The sequence below is a fragment of the Coenobita brevimanus genome, chromosome 101 (genome assembly GCF_032717465.1).
Source record: "Coenobita brevimanus isolate Jiangsu-jjx chromosome 101, ASM3271746v2, whole genome shotgun sequence".
NCBI lineage: Eukaryota > Metazoa > Arthropoda > Malacostraca > Decapoda > Coenobitidae > Coenobita > Coenobita brevimanus.
The window spans coordinates 57,506,132-57,524,887 of record NC_137054.1 but is presented as its reverse complement, the minus strand read 5'-3'; the positions used below and the strand labels follow the sequence as shown (position 1 = coordinate 57,524,887).

The 18,756-nt window shown below is 39.9% G+C and overlaps 1 pseudogene; it reads right to left on the bottom strand.

Moving 5' to 3' along the window:
- LOC145415045 (glutamate [NMDA] receptor subunit 1-like) overlaps window positions 1–18,756 on the bottom strand; it is a 349,695-nt pseudogene that overhangs the window by 110,696 nt on the left and 220,243 nt on the right.

The window sequence follows — 18,756 nt, the reverse complement described above, 5'->3', positions numbered from 1 at the left end:
TGGAAGCACAGATTGTATTATTTTCCTCCTTTTATTTAATTCTCTCTCTTTCTATTGTTTTGTAATGTCTGGATAATCAAAAATGAATAACAGCGAGTAAATGGGAGGAGGAAAGGAAAGAAAAGGGAAAGGAGAAAAGAGGAAGAGAGAAAGTGGAGGAAAAATTGAGAGGGGTAGAGAAGAGAGACTGATAAAATCATGGTCTGTCAATGCAAGCTTTTACTGTATAATGGAAAAACATATTCCTACATACACAGGACTGGTCAAATGACTGCGTGAGTTTTGGATACGGGCTGGAATGCATCTCTGCAATTTCTTGAGAAACTGATAGGGAAAAATTGTTTCAAAATCCAGCTGTCATAGGTATACATAGCCACTGCATATCAGGGTACTCCTGTACACGGTTGATGGCAGATGATGGCAGTCATTGTTCTAGATGAAATATCCATTCTAGGAATAAATGCTGAAGGAGGAAAATTTATTTTTGGAGAAATATTTGTCCTAGGAGAATATATTTGTTTCAGAAATACAGTAAAACCTTGATATAACGGACTTCAATAGACCGGAATTTGCTTTTATCGGACTCGAGGAGCTACCGGACTAAATTCCTATATATAGGAAATTGTCCAGTAAAGCCAGAAGCAGTCCGAACTGCCTGACCACTTCAGCTATGTTCACCACAATAAAGTAATTAAAAGACACGTTTATTAGTGTACAGTACAGTATTATTATATATATATATATTACACCATATAATTAACGTAGAGAAGATATAACACAGTACAGTAACGCAATGGTAGTGAAAACAGTTTAAAAACCATTGATGCAATCCGGACTAATGTCTGATATATTGAAAAAAGTCCAGATTAGCTGGGGAAAGTCCAGATGATGCTTTTATCGGAATTTCACTTCTTCCAGAATGGCATGGGACCCAATTTTTCCGTTATAATGAGGTATTACTGTAATTGTTCTATGAGAAATATCTGAGGTGTCCCATGGAACAAAAGCATGTCAACCAAAATGGCAAAACTGAGCTACAAGCATTGATGTGTTCCCTTAGCCTACAACTCACTTTTTTGCTCTCAAAGAAATGCAAATAAGCTCTTGGAGTACAGTCAAAACTGCTGTGTTCAACCCTCCTGCACACAATTATACTGCATGACAAACACTCAGTCAGTTGTGATGGAGAATGGTACTGATTATGGACCTACAATTCCCCACCTCACAGCCAGTAATGGACATGGATTCAGCAAAGACCTTGACCTAAGCCAAGCAGCATACACCCACCCCTGCTCCTTCACCACCATCTCCTCAGTTAGCAGAGATTTCTTGAGAAGTACACACTTTCTGTCATTCCTTCGGATTTACTGCCTCTTACTTTATACAGTAAAACCTCAATATAACGGACTTCAATAGACCGGAATTCGCTTTTATCGGACTTGAGGAGCTACCGGACTAAATTCCTACATATCAGGAAATGTCCAATAAAGCCAGAAGCAGTCCAGACTGCCTGACCACTTCAGCTGTGTTCACCACAATAAGGTAAATAAAAGACATATTTATCAGTGTATAGTACAGTATTATTATATATATTATACCACTGGATTAATGTAGTGAATGTATAATACAGTACTGTACCACAATGGTAGTGAAAATGATTTAAATACCATTGGTGTGATCCAGACTAATGTCTGATGTATTGGAACAAAAATTTCTGTAGCCCTTTGCTGCTGTAAACACTCTTTTGGGTGTTTGATTCTGGCTTCTACATAATTCTTTTTAAAGTTCCTTCACCTTAACTTGGCCCAGAGATCTGTCCTTTTGTAGCTTATTTCACGTAACTGCAGAAAAAGGTAATGCATCAAAGTCCGGATATCGCTTTTATCGGAATTTCACATTTTTCGAAATAACTTGGGCCCCAATTGGTCCGTTATAGTGAGGTATTACTGTATACTGCTATCATGGAGGACTCTGATACATCTTCTTCCTCCTCCTCCTCTGAGGGGACTCTCTTGTGCAAGGAAATGCACTCGTAATCTATCTAAGTATTGGAGGAGTGTAGCAGAAGAGAAGAGGCCTGTAAGTTTAACTTTTCCTCCTTTAAATTTATTAAATTAATTGCCTTAATTCAATCGAATAACAGCAGTAGTGATGTATTAATAATTTCAGTCTGGGAGGAAGAAAAATGATATTTACTGTGAGTGTCTGGTATGTTGGGCTGACAACCACTATTACTGACTATTTTCTATATTCTCACACCAAAACCTTTAAATCTGAGTGGGTATTGGCTTCACAGCATATGAATATAGGTGAACATTTAACTCTGATTTAATATTATTTAGCATGATATGCTTTATGTTAAGCATTAATAGCTCAAAAGACTACGAAATTACTGATATTTTTTTGGAGTGTACAAATGAAATTAACTCAGGCATTGTGGAGTTATTAAAGTTAAAAACATTAAATGTGTTTATCTCAACACTGTGTTTTGGGTGATACTCCTTTGTTCCATGGGATGACTCATTTATCCCAGGAAGCAAAATCTGTTCTAGAAATAATTATTCTACGACATATATTTATTGTAGAAGAAATATTGTTATATAAGAAATATTTATTCCAGGACGTACTGTGAGTTTCTTCTGGAAAAATATTAGTTCTAAGAGAAATATCTCTTCAAGGAGAATTAATCTCAGAAAAAAGAATATTTGCTTTATGAGCAATAATAGTCCTAGCAAAAATATTCATTCTAGGAAAAATATCTCTATCTATCTACCTATAGCCCGACGCCCTGTTTCCGCAAAGGGTGGCCGCAGACAAAACGTCTCCAAGTCGCTCTGTCACCCACTATTTGACTACCCTCCCCCCAACTCACCCCCCCCCCTCATATACCTCTCAACTCCATCCCTCCACCTCATCCTCGGTCTACCTCTCCCTCTCCCTCCCTCCACCTCACCTACATACACCCTCTTAGTCAGTCTTTCATTCTCCATTCTCTTCACATGTCCAAACCACCTCAGTGTATTTCTCCTAATCTTCTCAACCACATCCACATCCACCCCATAGCGTTCCTTCACTTCTTCATTCGTCAACCTGTCCCTCCACGTCACTCCACATGCTCCTCTCAAGTAACTCATTTCCACTGCTCTCACTCTTGACTTGTTCCCCTCTTGCAAGGTCCAAGCCTCGCTTCCATACGTCAGGGTAGGGATCACAATACTATCATGCAGTGACTTCTTAACTTCCATACTCACCTCCCTATTTCTCATCACTGCTTTCAGTGTACCAACAACCTTCCTTCCCTGCTGTACTCTTTCACGCACTTCATCCCCCAAAGTTCCATCCTTACTCATCACACTACCCAAGTACTGTACTTGAATGCACTCACATTCTCCATATCCTCACCATCCAACCTCACTGCACACTCTGTGACTTCATTCCTCTCAAACACCATAACTTTACTTTTGTTTACATTAACTTTCAGATTCCTCCTCCTACACACTGTCCCAAATTCATTCACCAAACCTTGCAACTCCCATTCAGATATCTTCACTCAATAGTACTGTATCATCAGCAAACAGCAACACCGGAAGCTTCCAAATCTCACCCTCATTCATTAGAGCCACCCCCACATCCACTGCCCTACCCTGCACCTCCTTTATGACCCCATCCATGTATATATTAAACAGCCATGGAGACATCACACAACCCTGTTTCAGTCCCACATTGGGATCAAAGAACTCACTCACCTCACCATCCACTCGCACCGTAACCCTAGCTCCCTCGTACATACTCTTCACAGCACTCAACAATTTCCCCTCCACTCCATATATTCTTAATACCTTCCACATACCTTGCCTATCTATTCTGTCATAAGCTTTCTCCAAGTCCATGAAGGCAGCATACACTTTCCTTCCCCTCTCTAGATACTTCTCCACTAAACATCTTACAACAAATATCTGATCTACACACCCTTTTCCCTTCCTAAATCCCCTTTGTTCTTCTCCAACTAGCTCCTCTGTCATATGCCTAACCCTATCAATGAGTATTCTACCATATATTTTACCAGTCACACTAAGTAGGCAAATACCCATATGGTTACCACATACTTCTCTCTCTCCTTTTCCTTCGTATAAAGGAACAATTATGCCTGATTCCCAATCTACACAACTTCCATATCCACTCCACAACAATCTCACCCCCATACCTAAGCATTTCACCACACACTCCATCAATTCCTGGGGCCTTTCCCAACTTAATATTCTTCATCGCTTCCACTACTTTCGCCCTACTGACCTCTTCCTCCCTCCTCTCATCTCTTCTTCTCCCAGCAATGCCCCAACCACTTATACTCGCACTGCTCTCACTTTCCACATTCAACAAATCCTCAAAGTGCTCCTCAGTTTCTCTCTCTTCTCCACCAACAATCTATTATTCCTATCTTTCACTCCCCTACTATTTCCCCTTTCACACTGCCTTACTTTCTTTACCTCCTTCCAAAACAATTTCTTACTCTCCCTCCATTTCACACTCAGATTCCTCCCAAACTCCTCATCCACTTTCTTTTTACTCTCCTTCACCAGTCTCTTAACCTCCCTTCTCCTGCTCACATATACCTCTCTCTTCTCTCTCTCATCTTCTCCCCTACCCCTACTCGCTAACCATTCACTATATGCCTTCTTCTTTTGTTCCACAGCTCTTTTCACCTCATCATTCCACCATGCTGTCCCTTGCACACCTTTGCATCTCCTCCTCACTCCACAAACCGCCTCACACGCTGCGCCTATCTCTTCCGTGAATATCTTACATATGTCTTTCACCCCTTCCATCTGCTCTAGCTCATATCTTCCCAGTCTTTCTTCCACTATGCTCTTATACTCTGTCATTTTCTCATTATCTTGCAATTTCTCCACTCTTCTCACAGGAGTTGCTTCCTCCTGTCTTCCCCTTCGTCTCCTCAACCACTTTCTTTGCAGCTCTACCTTGGCCATCACTAAGTGATGGTCTGAGACTCCATTCCCCCACCCTCTCCACACTCTTGCATCCAACACTTGTCTTCTCATTCGCTCATCCACACACACGTAGTCTATCATTGCCTTTCGTTCAACAAGTTCACCATCCATCCTCCTCATTGCTCTCCATGTATACCGGTGGATCATCTTATGCCGAAAGTAGGTGTTGGCTATTGAAAACCCCTTACAAGCACAGATGTCCACCAAAGCACTTCCATTCCCATCTACGTCAGCTGGCACACCCCACTGGGAGAAATATTTACGTTTTCATTTGAGTGGATGCCAACTTCTTCCTTTACCTATATCATTCTTTTCTGTGTCTGCCCTTCTCTTGTCCTGTATTTTTCATCTTTCCTGTCACTTTTCATTACTCTCCTTTCATTTGCAGTGGCTTTACATTGAGTTACAAGCCTAATGGTTTCCTGTAAGCCAAGAAACCATTTACAATGCTGGGTGGTAACCATATAACCAATTCATACGTGTTCCCTACATGTCAACACATCAGTTGACGGAGGGTTAGTGCCCCTCCCCACAAAACAAGTACCTCAAAGTCAAACAGCCACCCCTTAACCCCTTAACCGTGGGGCGTCACTTTCGTGATGCTTGGGAGCAAGGGATCATACCGCGGGGCGTCGCTTTTGTGATTCTGTGTTATTTTGAATTCACCCGGGCTTCCAAGTGGGGGCTTGTATCATCTATCAGTACTGCCAATGTCCAACACTAGTCAGCACTCCTAATCTCATCTCTACTCCCATCCATTGTTGACAATTTAGCCATTTCTCCCCATTCTTGACTCCCCTCCCTACCCCCCCTCCATTACCCTATCCTCTCGCCTGCCCGGCCGTGCTATGCTAAGTAAATCTTCCCTGGAATTTTTCACTGATTTCATCCACTGAGATAAGCCCTATGCCCTATTCTTACACCAAATAATATATACAAGAAAGAAATAAGGTAAGTGAGAGTGCCATACACCTGGAATTGGCTAATTATCACCTGACAACACCTCACGTGCACTCGTTCGCTAATTTTCGCTGTTTTTTTCCCCTTGAAATATGCCGTATAATCTATTTTCGTAATAAATATACATATGAGGAGGGAAGGGAGAAGCCTAAGTGATATTTACATTCACCTGGAACTACCTAATTTATAATGTATTGTCTAGATTTCCTGCTAATCATTTCAGTGCTATACATAGCTGTTTCAAGAGCTAACATTGGTAGTACTGAATATCCCCTAAGTAGGCCTCCACCCGGCCCTCCCTTATCAGTTTACTCTCATCTTCCGAAGTGGAGGTACGTCTGTTTCGTCTTGCTGACTTCAGGGACTTTTTCACCCCCATGCAAAGGGCCCTGTGACCTTTACCCCCTACTAAACCTTGTGTGGAAAGAGGTAAAGGGCTGACAATTGATAAAAGAGTGACTACGATCTTTCTTATTGAGTAAAACAGTGCAAGTGGAATTGTAAATAATGTGTAAACAGCAAGTGAAAGTAATGAATGTAAATATACGTGAACAATGGAAAATAGTTTTATAAGTTACTTCAAGTGACAGTGCATAACACAGTGTAAATAAAATAGAAATGTAAATAACGTAAATAAAATAGAGAACGTAAATAGAAATGTAAATGAGTAGTATTATAAGAATACGAGTATATACCCTAGGAGTAATGAAAGTGAAAGTTTCCCTCTAGCATGTCTGAATACTATGAGTTATGAGAGTAAAGATGAAAGTGACATTCACTCTCAATGCTAGTATACAGGACGAGAAAGTGAATGCTACGTATTTTACTGAAAGAAATTGAATCCCTACAGTGACAATAAACTAATACTACTGAAGGAAACTTATGGATAAAGACTGTAGATATATATAAGTGTTATATAGTAAGAGAAATATAAAGTGTGAGGGGTTTTATGAATAATAAATGACAGAGTACCAAGAGCGAACTAGAGCAAGTGCGACGGTCAGATGCGCTCATAATTTTCATTGCTTTCACAGTGTTTTTTTTTTTTGGAGTATGGATCCCAAACTACTTGAAAATCATAGAGTAGCATTTATAGTGTTAATATTTGGCTGTGGTAATCATATTACAGGTTGTTGAGAAGTGTAAAGAGGAGACTTCGTTACCCAACTTCAGAGGTCTCCACAAGTCCTACGGTAACTGACGAAGGCTCAACAAACATTCCAGGAGAAAGCTGAAGGTATGTGCCATAAGCATATGTAATTTTAATATTCTAGGACTAATAACTGATTTTTGGCAAATATTTTTTGAGAGTCTGTCAGACCCCGAATAACCGCGCGGCACACGCAAAACATCGGTAAACATGCCCGCTGTGTAGGGGTTAAAGGATTATGGCACCTGGCGATAGACTGACAGATTGTTTATAAAGGTTCCAACATGCTTGCATGCATCAGCCTTGGTCACCTGAGGGTGGCTCTTCATGCTACCCGATCTCTAACAACCTCTCTATCCAGTCCCTTAACCCTGAAGGCACCTCTGTCTGACCTCATCCCAAGTCTTTTTTGATCTACCTCTCACAACTCCACCTCTAACATTCAAACCTCTAACTCTCCACATCCAGTTGTCATCATTCATCCTCTCCACATGCCCATGCCATTTCAAACTTCTTTCTCATCACAACACTAATTCATTCAAGCCCTCCTTCCCCTCAATTATTCATTTGCAGTCTTAATCCCCTTAGACTGTTACTCATGGATGCATTAAACATCCATTTAATCATTCTCATCTCTGTACATTCGAGACTATGAATATCCTCCTCTTTTGCTTCCCAAGTCTCACTACTGTACAACAATATACTCCCACATACAAGAACCTCATAGCACAGGGCAACAACTCCCTAAACTTCTTCCAACCACTCCTTACCCTTTACAGTGACATATGCCCATCGCTACCACAGATCATGTCCTGCAAGTAATAACAACTCCTAAACACATTCAAGAGATTCTTCAGCAAGATTAAGCCTTTCCAACCTCTCTCCTTCTGTATGCTCTCCCTTCACATAGCACACACTCAAAATCACCAACATTTTGCAGCCTACCTTTAATACCAATGCATCTATCATGCATCCACTTATTACAAGCACTGCACAAAATGGAGTTACATCATTTGTTCCATTTCATTTTGTTTCTAAAGGTTCCAACATGCTTGCATGCTTTAGCCTTGATCACCTAAGAGAAATAAGTGCTGTAGAAGAAATACTTGTTCTAGGAGAAATGTTTGTTCTAGAAGAAATATCTGCCTTAGAAAATATTTATTCAGGGAGAAATAATTGTCCTAGGTGAAATACTTATTCTAGAAGTACTGTACAGATATTTGTTCTAGGAGAAGAAGGGCCAACCAACCAAAAATGATCAAATGGACCTACAGCTTTCAACATGTTCCCCTGGCCTAGACTGCATATTTGTTCCTTCAAAAAAATGAATACTAACTTAGCACGGTCGAGAGTCCAAGCAACTGACCCTATTGTATTTAGCTGGCCCAGAAGACAGTGCTCCACTGGGGCACAAAGAAGGGCCACTGGGTAAATGCCTACCAGGAAATGAGGCTCTTCTTGGCCTGTGAGTATGACATCTGATGCTTAATACTGGTCAGTTATATTGTTAATAAATAGATATAACAGCTATAATGATGCCCCCATAATGGCATTATTTTTCTTAACTTTTTTATTATTATTATTATTATTTATTTATTTATTTTTTTTTTTGGGGGGGGGTAGGGGAGGATGACCAAAGTACTATATATCAAGAGTCTTATCATTTCTTAACTTTCAAAATGAGATGGGTTTTGGTTTTGCAACTCACAAAAACAGGCAGCACCACCTACATACCTCCACACATTAAGTGTGCCATTTATTGCATTGTAAATGGTTACAGAAATTTCACAAATGTAAATATGTTCCCCAGTTGTATTATGAATACCTAAAATTCACTGATTTTTTGGTGGGTTAGAAAAGTAAATTGTAGTGGCCATTTCAGAGTTACTGTATTAGCTTTCATATCTTTAAACACATTTTTTTCCAAACTTTGTTTATGGTTGGTTGGCCCTTCTTACGAGAAGCAGTGCTGCTTTGGGTGTCTGTCCTTCCCTCTCATCCTTCCTCCCTCTTTTGTCATTCTTTCCTTCATTCTTTCCACTTCCTTCTGCCTTCGAGTGACTTTACACTCCCTCTTTTGTCTTTCTTTCTTTTATTCTTTCCCTTTCCTTCTGCCTATGGGTTACTCTATACTGAGTGACAAGCCAAATGGGTTCCTGCACACCAGGAAACCATTTACTATGCTGGGTGGTAACCATATACTGTAACCAAATTATGGTATCTGGTGACCTGGTGGTCTAGTGGGTAATAAAGGCACTCCAATTAGATTGAGCCAGTGAAGGTTCATATCCAAGGGATGGTTGGGGTTTACTGTTCATGTAATGCCACTCAGGGTTCAGTGAGGCTGGTCACTCTCATCTTAAATGTCAGGACCAACTTGCTTAACTCCAGGCTCCTCTGCTCCTCATGGAGCAATATAGGACTGGATGATGGACAGATGGATGGATGAAATATTTCATTTAAAAGAAATAATTGTTTGAGGAGAAATGTCTGTTCTAAGAAAGTTATCTCTTTTAGGGAAATAATTTGAGCAAATATTTCTTTTAATAGAAATAACTGTTAGAGGAGAAATAATTCTTCAAAGAGAAATATTTGTTCTAAGAGAAATAATTGTTGTACAGTAGGATTATTCTTTTGGGAGAGATTCTTGTTGTACGAGAAATTTTTAGGAGTAAGATAATTATATTCTAGGGGAAAAAAAATATTCAAGGCAAAATAATTGTTTAAAGAGATATATTTCTTTCTTCTACACACACACACACACACACACACACACACACACACACACACACACACACACACACACACATACACACACACACACACACACACACCTGATGTCATGTGCTTTGTAGAGACCAAATTAAGAGAAGATATTGATGTTCATTTGGGAGATGGTAAATACAAACTGTGGAGAAAAGACAGAAAAGAAAAAAAGGGAGGAGGAGTGATGATAGCAGTGAAGAACAACATAAATGTAGATACCGTGAAAATGGGAGAAGGCAGGGCTGAAGTGATATATATGAAATTAGAAACTGGAGAGAATGTTAAGAGAGATATGGCGGTAGTGTATGTTCCCCCAAAGACGAGAGCATGGAAGGATGACGAATACCATGAGATGTTGTCAGATATGGCTAGCTACTTGCAAAAAATAATTGAGAAAAGCAATAATATAATTTTGGTGGGTGACTTTAATTGTAAAGAGGTGAACTGGGAGGAATGGTACTCTGGAGGCGGCAAGGATTCGTGGGGCACTATGTTATTAAATATAATAATGAATAATGTGATGACGCAATGGGTCAAAGAAGAGACACGGTTTCGAGGTGAGGACACACCAGCAAGGTTAGATTTACTGTTCACCAAAGAACCCGATGTAATAGAATCATTGGAATATCTCTGTCCTTTGAGAAAAAGTGATCACGTGGTCATTGAGTTCCAGATGTTAATAGGAAACGTCGAGCCAAGAGACGAGCTTCATAGACAGGGAAGATACAACTTTGGCAAAGCAAATTTTACAGGATTGAGAAACTTTTTTGAAAATGCGGATTGGAGAAAATTCAGAGAAACAAGAGAGATACAGAGGAAGTGGGATATCTTTCTAGACCTCTACAATTTGGGAGTGGAAAAATTTGTACCAAGAGTAAGAGGGAAAGAAAACAGGAAAAAGGAGTGGTTTAATAGAAGGTGTATGATAGCAAAAATAGAGAGAGATAAGGCGTGGAACAATTGGAGAAAGAGAGGTAACAACTGAACATAGGAAGAACATAAAAGAACAAGAAATGAATACACAAGAATACGTAGAGAAGAAGAAAGGAATTTTGAAAAAGGTATAATTGACAAATGCAAGGATGAACCCAAACTGTTTTACAGATTTGTTAATGGCAAACTGAAACAAATGGAAGGAATCACCAAACTGAAAGTAGAAGGAGAGGTCTTTAAGGATGCGGCAATGCAAGCAGAAATAATGAACAAACGTTTCCAGTCAGTTTTCACTAAAGAAAAGGAGCTTGTGGAAGGGGAGGGAGTGATTAGAAATGTTCCGGTGATAAAAGATATAAAAGTGGAGGTACAGGAAGTGTATAAATTACTGGAAACTCAAGATGTAAGGAAAGCCCCAGGACCTGATGGAATTTCTAATTGGGTACTGAAGGAATGCTGAGAACAACTGGCGGATAAAATTCACAGCTTAATTGTATGCTCACTGGAAGAGGGGAAAGTGCCAAAAGAATGGAAGAGGGCAAATGTGGTACCAATTTACAAGGGAGGAAACAGGGAAGAACCCCTGAATTATAGACCAGTGTCTCTAACCAGCATGGTTGCAAAATTGTGTGAGAGAATCCTGAAAGACAGATGGATAAAATATCTGGAAGAGATGAATATTTTGGCTGAATGTCAGTTTGGATTCAGAAGTGGAAGGTCATGTGTTTCTAACTTGTTGAGCTTTTACTCAAGACCGATTGATATGGTACAGGAGATGGTTGGGTGGATTGTGTGTACTTAGACTTAGAGAAGGCCTTTGACAAGGTACCTCATAAGAGACTAATGTGGAAACTAGAATATATAGGAGGACTAAAGGGGAAACTTCTGGAATGGATGAGAGACTTTTTGAGAGACAGACAATTGAGGACAGTAATAAAGAAAAAGATGTCTGGATGGAGGGAAGCAACAAGTGGAGTCCCTCAAGGCTCAGTGTTGGCGCCAGTAATGTTCCTGATTTACGTAAATGATATGGTAGATGGAGTGAACAGTTATGCAAGTCTGTTTGCTGATGATGTAAAGATCTTGAGGAAGATAGAGGTTGAGGAGGATTGTAAAATACTGCAGGAGGATTTGGATAGGATACACAATTGGAGCCGGACGTGGGAAATGAAATTTAATGTAAAGAAATGTAAAATATTGGAAATGGGTAAAAGTACCAGGAGACCATCACTGAATTATTTTTTGGGTAATGAATTAATCACAAAAAGGAAAGAAGAGAAAGATTTGGGAGTGCTGGTCCAAGATAGTTTGTCACCAGAAAAGCACATTAACAAGATAGTTGGAGAGACTTATAAACTCTTGACCAACATAAGAGTACCATTTCATTATATGGATGAGGAAATGATGAAAAAATTGATAGTGGCCATGATACGCCCCAGGTTAGAATATGCAGCGGTAGTGTGGTCCCCACACAAAAAGAAAGATATAAACAAGATTGAGAGAATACAAAGAACAGCAACCAAGATGGTTCCCAGTCTGACAGACCTGTCATACAGAGAGAGGCTGGAAAAACTGGATTTGCCTTCCTTAGAGGAAAGGAGAAAGAGGGGAGACATGATTGCGGTGTTCAGGACCATGGTGGGAGTAGATAAAATTGACAAAGAAGATCTGTTTGTATGGGATAAGAAAGCAACAAGAGGACACAGAATGAAATTGAAAAAGTCAAGCTGCTTGAAGGATAACAAGAAATATAGCTTTCCTTACAGAAGTACAGACTTATGGAATAGCCTGGACAAAGAGATCGTCCAGTCTAAAAGCTTAAAAGAGTTTAAAGCTAAATTCGACTTATTGAGAAACAGCGACGGAAACCCACGAGCATAGTACATTCTGTGTATATCACAATTAGGTATATTAGGTAAATACTTAAATATTTGGAACGACTTAGACAAAGAGGTGATGCATGAGAAAAACATTCATGTGTGTAAAGGTAGACTTGATAAATGTGGATATGGAGACAGGACAACATGAGCATTGCTCAATTCCTGTATACTACAAATAGGTAAATACAAATAGGTAAATGCACACACACACACAGCAAGGATAGATTTACTGTTTACCAAAGAACCCAAAGTAATAGAATCATTGAAATATTTCTGTCCTATAGGAAAAAGTGATCATGTGGTCACTGAGTTCAAGATGATAATAGGGAACGTCAAGCCAAGAGACGAGCTTCATAGACAGGGAAGATACAACTTTGGGAAAGCAAATTTTATAGGATTGAGAAAATTTTTTGAAAATACGGATTGGAGAAAATTCAGCAAAACAAGAGAGATACAGAGGAAGTGGGATATCTTTCTAGACCTCTATAATTTGGGAGTGGAAAAATTTGTACCAAGAGTAAGAGGGAAAGAAAACAGGAAAAAAGAGTGGTTTAATAGAAGGTGTAAGACAGCAAAAAAAGAGAGAGATAGGCATGGAACAACTGGAGAAAGAGAGGTAACAACAGAACATAGGAAGAATATAAAAGAACTAGAAATGAATGCACAAGAATACGTAGCGAAGAAGAAAGGAATTTTGAAAAAGGTATAATAGACAAATGCAAGGATGAACCCAAACTGTTTTATAGATCTGTTAATGGCAAACTGAAACAAAAGGAAGGAATCACCAAACTGAAAGTACAAGGAGAGGTTCATAAAGATGCAGTAATGCAAGCTGAAATAATGAACAAATGTTTCCAATCGGTTTTAACTAATGAAAAAGTGTTTGTGCAAGGGGAGGGAGTGATTAGAAATGTCTATCTATCTATCTATAGCCCGACGCCCTAATCCCGCAAAGGGTGGCCGCAGACAAAACGCCTCCAAGTCACTCTGTCACCCACCATTTGACTCCTCTCCCCCCAACTCACCCCCCCCTCCTCTCAACTCCATCCCTCCACCTCATCCTCGGTCTACCCCTCCCTCTCCCCCCCTCCACCTCACCTACATACACCCTCTTAGTCAGTCTTTCATTCTCCATCCTCTCCACATGTCCAAACCACCTCAGTGTATTTCTCCTAATCTTTTCAACCACATCCACATCTACCCCACAACGTTCCTTCACTTCTTCATTCGTCAACCTGTCCCTCCACGTCACTCCACATGCTCCTCTCAAGTAACTCATTAGAAATGTACTGGTGATAAAAAATATAAAAGTCGAAGCACAGGAAGTGTACAAATTACTGGAAACTCAAGATGTAGGGAAAGCCCCAGGACCTGATGGAATTTCTAATTGTGTACTGAAGGAATGCAGAGAACAACTGGCGGATAAAATTCACAGTTTAATCGTGTGTTCTCTGGAAGAGGGAAAAGTGCCACAAGAATGGAAGAAGGCAAATGTGGTACCAATTTACAAGGGAGGAAACAGGGAAGAACCCCTGAATTTTAGATCAGTGTCTCTAACCAGGATGGTCGCAAAATTGTGCGAGAGAATCCTGAAAGACAGATGGATGAAATATCTGGAAGAGATGAATATTTTGGCTGAATGTCAGTTTGGATTCAGAAGTGGAAGGTCATGTGTTTCCAACTTGTTGAGCTTTTACTCAAGAGCAATTGACGCAGTACAGGAGAGAGATGGTTGGGTGGATTGTGTGTACTTAGACTTAGAGAAGGCCTTTGACAAGGTACCTCATAAGAGACTAATATGGAAACTAGAATATATAGGAGGACTGAAGGGGAAACTCCTGTAATGGATGAGAGACTTTTTGAGAGACAGACAAATGAGGACAGTAATAAAGGATAGGATGTCTGGATGGAGCGAAGTAACAAGTGGAGTCCCTCAAGGCTCGGTGTTGGCGCCAGTAATGTTCCTGATTTACATAAATGATATGGTAGATGGAGTGAACAGTTATGCAAGTCTGTTTGCTGATGATGTAAAGATCTTGAGGAAGGTAGAGGTTGAGGAGGATTGTAAAATGCTGCAGGAGGATCTGGACAGAATACATGATTGGAGCCGGATGTGGGAAATGAAATTTAATGTAAAGAAATGTAAAATATTGGAAATGGGTAAAAGTACCAGGAGGCCATCATTGAATTATTTGTTGGGTAATGAATTAATCAGAAAAATGAGAGAAGAGAAAAATTTGGGAGTGCTGGTCCAAGATAGTTCGTCACCAGAAAAGCACATTAACAAGATAGTTGGAGAGACTTATAAACTCTTGACTAACATAAGAGTACCATTTCATTGTATGGATGAGGAGATGATGAAAAAATTGATAGTGGCCATGATCCGCCCCAGGTTAGAATACACTGCGGTAGTGTGGTCCCCACACAAAAAGAAAGATATAAACAAGATTGAGAGAATACAAAGAACAGCAACCAAGATGGTCTCCAGTCTGGCAGATCTGTCATACAGAGAGAGGCTGGAAAAGCTGGATTTGCCTTCCTTAGAGGAAGGGAGAATGAGAGGACACATGATTGCAGTGTTCAGAACCATGGTGGGAGTAGATAAAATTGACCGAGAAGATTTGTTTTTATGGGATAAGAGAGCAACAAGAGGACACGGAATGAAATTGAAAAAGTCAAGCTGCTTGAAAGATATCTATCAAGAAATATAGCTTTCCTTACAGAAGTATAGACTTATGGAATAGCCTGGACAATGAGATCGTCCAGTCTAAAAACTTAAACAAGTTTAAAGCTAAATTTGACTTACTGAGAAACAGTGACGGGAACCCACGAGCATAGCAAATTCCGTGTATATCACAATTAGGTATATTAGGTAAATAAATAAGTATTTGGAACGACTTAGATCAAAAGGTGGTGTATGAAAAACACATTCATGTGTGTAAAGGTAGACTTGATAAATGTGGATATGGAGATAGGACAACACGAGCATTGCTCAATTCCTGTATACTACAAATAGTTAAATACAAATAGGCAAATACACACGCACACACACGGGAGAGATAACACACGAGTCGGCCATACATCACCGAACTTCGCTCTAGGGATACCTAAGTTGTATCTATTTGTGGGTCAAGCTCATTTAGGCTAAGTCAAGTGATGATCCAATAGAGTAAAACAGGTAATAGCAAGAAAGTGTAGCCTTAAATAAACACCTATAAATCAATGTCATGGAATGTGCTGAGTTTCCTTACGTCAACTACACAACACCACGGCGAGCAGATGGCAGTGATGCAATATAGTATGCTCGCACAGTGAGTGAGTAGATGGGCGGTCCACGACCTAGCGTACTGTGAATACATAATCTTATGGGAAAAATAATATATGGGTGGGACCCCCTCGAACTTGATATTTTTTTAACCTTAAAGACATAATAAAGGAAAATTTTTCAGACATACACTAAAAATACAGCTAAAATAACAAAAATATGGTCAGTCATCTTAACCTACCCCGTCTCAACCGATTTTCCACCACTGACTCCCCTCAATCCAGACCAATTTTGGAAAAAAAATTTTTTGGCTCAAACTTCCGCTTTTGGTGAGACATCGAAAATTCACAGAGAAATTGCTCACCTGAGGTTTAAAATACTCAATACAAGTAGCAGTACCCCTTACCTTACTGGGTTTTCTATCAGGTTGGCTCCAAAGAAAACAAGTTCTATGGGAGGGTAACTTTCCACACCACTCATACATGGTATTTATTTATTTATTTGGTACAAATTTATATGTAGTACGAGAGTATATTGGTTTTCACACAGTATTATAGGCAATATAAGCAATGTTTCACTCACCAAACACATCAACATACCTGACCTTTTTTGGCGACATTACCTGATCATTATTTCTGACTGTTTGTTCCTCTAATGCTACGTAAACTTTGTCCTCCACATTGTAATCGATTGGGGGATCACTCTGGCCCTGAATATCGTACCATGGCACAACATGTCTTTACTGGCCAGGTCACTGGTAACAGGTGAATTGCCAAGACAATGGCGCGCGAGGGGGAGGAGTGGTTATGCGGGGTAAGGCATTGTCCCTGCCTGGCATCTTCTAGAGGAAGGCGTCCCGTGTATACATACCACAAATCACACACAAAAACTGAAAATTGTGCAAATTAGCGACATTGCAACTAATGCGCATTTATATACGTCAACGGGACTGACAGTGACAAAATGTGTGGACGTATATATACGTCAATGGGACACGGTGGGTTAAAAACAGTAGATGACAGGCCTGATGGACTTAAATTGCTGGGGTTCTGAGGCACGGCAAACACACTTAGAGTGCCCCCCACCATCCCAGCCACACCATGCGTGTTTAACGGTTGCCAGTGTTGTATTATTCCAGGCTTTGACGAAGAAATTTACAGCCTGACAATGTTATATTTCTTCCAGAACACAGCAACAGTCATTATGGCAGGGGTTGCAGGTATACCAGGTGAAACAGGTGAGCTAGGTGGGGCTGTGGAGGTGGAGGGGGAGGCGGCTGGTGAGTAAGGTGGGGCAGTGGAGGTAGAGGGCGGCAGGCGAGTCAGGGGAGGTGGTGAGGGGAGGATCCTCAATCTCCTCCTCACTATTGCTCATATTTTCGGCAATTTCCTTCATCTTTTCTTGTTTGTCTGTTTCATTCTCATCTTGTTTTGGACATAATTGCAGTATAACAACTTGGCATTTGCAAAATAACCGTCATTCAATTGAATCAAACATTATTATAGAAACTGGGTATCTATTCTAACTTACTGTCATTGCCAAAAACCTTATTGTCGAAGTCGTTGTTGGCGAGATCTTACAGCAGACTCCTCTTGGACACCTTCCCCACGAGCCTTTAACATCAAGATGGATGCGTCGTGCAGGGAGAAAGGTCGCATAGTCTGGGAAAATAGCCGTTTTGGGCCACTCCTTGCCTCTGCCTCACATATTGTGGGCTAAACTCGCGCATTCAAAGTTTTATGGTTATGATTTTTGGTCACTCAAGTACTATGCGATTCTCATACTGCGATCACGCGTACTGTGCGAGCGTACTGTACTGTAAGTAGAGATTATCTTTTCTCTAAGATGGCTCCACATTTTGGAAAGATGCCTTTAGAAGGTCCTAAGAGAAAAGACAAAGGTAAAAAACTGAAGAATTAATAAAGGAAATAAACAGAAAAGCCAAAACAATAGATGAACTATCAACTGCGGTAAATTCACTGAGATTGAAGGCTAATGAAATGGGATGTACAGTTGCCAACCATGAGAGAATTATGGATGATTTCAGAAATGATACGAAGAAAATCAGCCTTGAAGGCAGTCTGATAGACCAAAGCAGTAATACTTAAGAGAAAATAACACAGGTAAATGAAATAGTGAGAAACTACAAAGATGCGGTACAAACTAAGTATGTTGAAATGGTGAAAGTAAAGAAAGATTTAGATACAATGGTGGAAGAAAAAAGTGTAAGAAAGGAAGTGAAAGAAATAATAAAAAACAACCCAGTACTAGTCAGGGAAGCTGTAGAGATTAACAAATCTATAGTAATCTGCAGAACAGGTGAGGGAGAAATAAAAAACAGAATATCAAGAGACAAAAAGGAGATGGAAAATATAGTGAACATACTGAAGCAAGTATCACAGGATATCTGTGATAAGATACAGAAGAACATAAAAGGCTAGGGAAATATAAAAGAAGTAAGTCACGGTCTGTGAAAGTAACCTACTGGAATGCAAACACTGTAGAGCAAACATTTAAAAATGCCAACAAACTCCTGGAAAAAGAGGAATTAAAAAAAAAATAAGGATAAAAAGATGCCTAACCCAAGAGGAATTAGGAGCACTAAAGGAGAAGAGAGAGGAAGCAAAAACAAAGAACAAGGAAAGCTCACAGGAAGAGAAGAGTCAATTTTTTTACAAAGTAATTGGATTACTGGTACAAAAGTGGTACATAACCAACAGGGAATAAGAAGAAAGAAGGCAGTAGACTCAAGCTAAGGCAAGAATGTAAACACGATGATTAAGTTGATGTACT